The sequence below is a fragment of the Cynoglossus semilaevis genome, chromosome 5 (genome assembly GCF_000523025.1).
Source record: "Cynoglossus semilaevis isolate Cse_v1.0 chromosome 5, Cse_v1.0, whole genome shotgun sequence".
Taxonomy (NCBI): Eukaryota; Metazoa; Chordata; class Actinopteri; order Pleuronectiformes; family Cynoglossidae; genus Cynoglossus; species Cynoglossus semilaevis.
In genome coordinates, this window is record NC_024311.1 from 6800087 (window position 1) to 6805725 (window position 5639).

Sequence of the window (5639 nt, forward strand, 5' to 3'; positions counted from 1 at the left end):
TGTGACTTTTGCAACGATGATGTCAGAGTGGGGGGGGGGGGGGTATCTGTGAGGGTTCATAAATTCTGGGGAGTACAGTGGAGTAAATGTACTTTTTAGTAGCAGACAGCAGCATTGTGTAATGGCGTGTGTGTGTGTGTGTGTGTGTGTGTGTGCCTGTTTATCACGGTGACAGCAGACATCAGGGACACAGGCTCCAACATCAGCACTAATGCCTAACAGCCATGGATCGTTAACGCCCCCCCCCCATCGTACGGACCACCACCACAGCCCACTGCCTGGTCCACACACCTGGTGTCACACCAGTCTGACCGACTGCAGTGTCCGTGTGTGAACGTTTCCTGGATTTATCAACAGTTCTGGTCCAAATGTTTGGTGTCTGGTTCATCCGTCTCCAACTGGACCGACACCTGCTGTGGTCTGTACTGTAGACTGACGGGAGGTCCTGTGTGTGGGACGCATTTGTCCCGTTTTTGTCAAAGATGCTCCTCAGTGACACCTCCTGGTTTAACTATTTATATTCAGACATCTGTTGCTCGTCCCCTAATTTAAAACTCCGTCCTTTATTCTGACATGTTTAGATTTTAAATGTCTGTACAGAGACTTTAGACTTTGTCTTCCAGTACTTCATACAGGGACGTCCTCGACCTACGTGGCTCCGCCTCCTACGTATGAATGAATTAAGAAAGTCTTGTTCTGTCATTCCAGTGAGGAAAATGGACCTGTTCATACTTTTTGTGCATTTTTTTGTACTTTAGTGCCACCGGTGGTCAAACTGTGTCAGCCCAAACTGTAAAAGACGATGAAAGAATTCAACCCCGCACGGAGTGGTCATCATCGCTGTTGTTTCCTCCATGTTTTGTGATATGAAATGCGTAAAAAAAAAACAATGTCAGATTAGTAGAAAATTAAATATTAGATATTTCACAGGTACTAGAATACTGCTGAGTACTTGAGTATTTGTCCCCATACCTCCATGCTCCTACTTCTTTGCTACTGTCTAGAATGTGCCTGAAGTACTATTAATGGATGAAGGACCAGAACTGTATCTGAAAATGTATGGAATGATGGTAGAGTCCCTTAGGAAACACAGTGTGGGAGAGGAAGGGAGGGGGCGGGGGAGGGGGGTGAGAGAGAGGAGAGGGATGCTGAGAAGCCCCCTTGAAGAGTGTGATTTCACAGGCCAAGTGTGAATGGTGAACAGTGTTTTGTGAGGGGGAGGTGAGAATTGAGAGCAGACCTCGAGGTGAGAGGAGGAAGTTGGAACCGGATCCTGAGACCATGTTCATCTTCCCAGAATCCTCAGCCTGCGACGGCACAAAGCTTTAACTCCTCACAATCTGAAATTTGCCAATTACTGTCACTCAAGTGTGCATGCGTGTGTGTGTGTGTGTGTTTGAAACTGTATCCTTCAGACTGTAGTTCAGCTGCAGAGAGAATGACTTTTAAAATAACAACGACTTGAACGACTGTTTTATTTAGGCTCTGTTTACATGGAGGCGATGCAGCTCTGGATGTCAGAGCTGCAGCGCCGATTCGGCCTTGAATTTAGACGAAGATGGAGTTTGGGCGGAGAACTGTGTCCGCTGGCATATGTACTACAGCGACCGGAGTTGTACTCCACGGCTCTGTTTAGATGCAGAGTTTCTTTGTGCCCGATCCGTGTAAACACTCTGTATTCGGAGGCTACGGTAGTTGTATCGTATCGTCACCTCGTGAACTGTTATTTACAAATCACACAAAAAATCTAAAATGCAAAATAGTCATTTCAATTTATTCACAATTTACTGGCTCAGTGTGAAACCAGAGCCCGTTTAGTTGAACAAAACAGTCACATAGTCGCAGGAATTGATGAAAGACACAAACAGATCTTCAACAGTTATAGCTCTCTGCTGCCAACTAGTGGAAACGTTTTTAATTGTTCTGCCTGCCCATACAACTAAATAAAAAGCGGATCGTGGGTCAGTGGTCAGACCCCCCTAAACTGGTGCTAACATTAATGTTTTTATCTCTGGGTTTTCTTCAGTATTTTGTCTTCAAACTTCCTTCAGATTAAACTGTGGAAGAAGAGATGAGAGAAGCTGCTTTAGAGGGTGAGGAGGGAGAGATTTAACATCCCAGTCATGTCTCTCCCCCTGCTGACCACAGGAGGAACATAACAATATACGCTTCCCTGAGGAACCATGTGTTCACACAAGCTGCTGTTTGGTTCTGCCATAAAGGAACCTTATTGCAGGTGCGGCTCGTCTCCACTGAGCCCCTCGTCGTTAATTCAATTAACTTTGTGTTACAGCTCTGCATGTAGATCACCGACTGATGTATTCACGATGATGTCATCTGCACCCCCACCCACCCACAGCAGAGGCAGGTTTCCCCAGAACAAACAAACCTGGTTTGTGGCATTATGAATTCATGACACAGATATTAGAAAAGAAATCTCTCCATCACAGGTTTGTTGTTGGTCACAACAGAAAAGAAGAAAGAAGAGAAATCACAGGGGGAAACGAGGAGACAGGAGCAGTCACTGTCAGGTCTGCTCCTCCTCCCCCCCTTTGTCCCATCATCCCCCTCCCCCTAGCCCTCTCCCATCCTTCCTTTGTCCATTACACACCTCCTCTTTATTTCTATTTTGGTGGAGATCAGCCGACCTTCTCCTCCTTATCTCTCAGTAGGAGGTCCACAGTTCTCATCAAACACCACCTCTGACTCTCCTTCCACTCTTCACCTCCTCTGCCCTCTCCTCTGTCTGGCCTTGTCCAGCCTGCTGTGTTCTCAGCGTCCTCCCGTGAAAAGGACACAGGTTTGAGACCCACGGCAGCAGGAGCTACAGAGGACAGGCTTTGATCAGACTGAAGGTCCTGGACCGACTGTGAGAGCCTGAAGACCTGAAGTCAACTTCATTTCCTTAAACACAGAGACATGGAACAGTAGGTTGTCGGGTTAAAGCCGTGTTTCTTCAGTTGATGGCAGTAAAAATAAACCTTTGTAGAAAATCCCTCGGTTTGAAAATGTAATAATGCAAATTAGACTGTGTGTAGAAGACGACTTGTGATTCTGGAGACTGTAGTACTTCGTGGTACTTCTGGAGTTATAATGTATGCACATGAATTTAAGTTGTTAACTTTTCACTTTTGAATAATTTAAATCCAATTTTCTATAAAGTATATCATACTTATATTTAAATATTTTCTTAATGTGAAGTGCATATATTTTCAGTGGTTTGACTTTATAAGCTCAATGTTTTAATATATGTTTATATATACATATATTTATGAGGGCTGTAAATCAATTTAAATTTGTAATCAGATTAATTACAGGATAGTACATTTATCACAATTAATCATGATTAATACAATATAAATATTTGATCTATTCTGTCTCTTAGTCGTCTCTCTAAACAGTGATTAATCCAAATGATCAATATGTAAAAATGTCAAGAAAAATATAAACTAATAATAATTCAAAATGTGGCCTCGTAGTGTTTGGCTTGGAGTACATGGGTAGGTTTAGAACCCCACACACAGGTTCAAGACCAAGGGTCAAAGGTCAAATGGAGAATGCGGTGAATGTTGAAGTACTCCGTCGTACTGGTCCATAAACAGCCTTAACTCCAGCCTTCACTGGTACACACCGTAGATCATGTCCAGAAATACCTCGGTGCTGTGTCTGCAGTGCTCGTCAACACTGTGTTTGTACTAACAATATTCTGTAAGTGCTGAGCCCGGGGGGGGGAGGGGGAGTCGGGACAATTATCAAACTACAGGGAGTCCAGAACAGAAGACAGAAAATGAAGCATGATGTTAAAAAAAAAACAACTGTACAGTGAGCCGGAGGACAGATGTCTGTGTGAGAAGTGTGATTACGGTGGCGTCGACTCCCACAGGGCAGCGGGGGGGTCAGGATGGGACACAGGTTATTCCTGGCCCAGGTGAAGCTGTAATTTCCTGTGTGCGGTGTGTGTGTGGGCCGTGCACCTGCAGGGAGACATCCTGAATCACAGCTGCTCACTCTTGGCACGGTCCAGGCTGTGGATTTAGCCTAGCTGAAGATGCTAACAGCACGGCTAACTCACAGGTTTAGCTTTGATCACAGCTGTTCTTCCCTTCACTCTGTTCTACTCCATGACTGGTTGAGGACGTTAGCATTAGCGATGAAGTTTTGTTTTCCTTCCCACTGCTGACCACGGTGCTGCTCAGTGTGTGAGCTGATCTGGTTTCAGTTATATTTGTAAAACATATTTGGCTCTACTTTGTATTGTTCACATGAGCTCAACATAAAATTGACTAAATAAATTCTGCTGAAGCATTTTTTTTGTAAAATGTTACTTTTTAAGTTAAAATATATATATATAAATACATATACATATATATATATGTGTGTGTATTTCTTACGTTTTCTTCTGTCGGAGTCAGACCACAGAGTAGGCGACAACACTCCCCTGTGTCAAACGGACTTTATTCTGTTCTATTTAAATTTCTATTTTTACCGTGTTCCTCTTTGATGATGGCACTTTGTCTTTTCACAGGGTCAGCACTTTATTTTTAGCAGCAAACTTGATTTTCCATCGCCTGATGTTGCACTCCACCATATAATCTCTGTAACAGTGACTCAACGTGGGGTGGGGGTGGGGGTGGGTGGCGCTAAGTGAGGTAATTGGTACAGAACGCAGGTGCAGGTAATTTCTTTAACTGCTTGACAACAGAGCTCACACATACGGCAGCAGCGCGCGCACACACACACACACACACACACTTATTTTACAGGGTAAAACACTGGGAAAAAAGTTTCTGCATTTCCAACATTTGTTTCCTGTCGCTGTCGTTGTTTTTACATTGGTTTTGGTCACAGTTTGTCTGGTGTCATTTTGTTTCAATAAAAATGGTGGATGGTCATTTCTACTGTCCCTGTCTGGAGAACTGAAGAACTAAAGATGAAAGTCAATTCTTCAAAGAGTCTTTCTAATGACTTTAATGTCCCTACAGTCAATCAATGGTGTAATTAATCTGATCTAATAAAAGGCCCATCAGTTCAGTCAGAGTCAGTCATTCCGCTGTTAACGATTCAGTGTCTTCAACCAGGAGATGACTTTATGAAAGTTTGCTACATTTAAGACTTTGACTTCTCTCAGTGTAGTATAAAGTATAAATACTTCCCTGGGTTCAAACCCGGGCCACTGGCCTTAGGTTTGACATGTGAGGACTAGATGTGTGGTGTTCCTCAGTCTCAGACTGTGGTGCAGTGATGTACCAGGGTGAGGCGCTCTGACATACGCCACACAGCCAGAAACACCACATCTTCATACAATTCCCAGATCTGACAATGTTGTTTCCACTGAGCCACATTTTCCAAACTCTGCAGAGAATATTTTCTCCTCAAGGAGACCACAAGGTGACGCTATCTCTCACCTGCCAACCATCCCATCATTCACTGACTGATCGTCCAGAACAACACGTCTTCTCTTCTTTAATAATTAAATTAAAGGCACATTTATTTCCAGGAATTTGATTTAGTCTGTGTGTGACGTTCACATCAACGTTTGTTCCTAAGACACACACACACACACATACATACACACACACACTCAGTGGTGTCATTGCCAGCCCTCCATGTTTGCTCTTCTCTTTCATTACCCAGCTCAA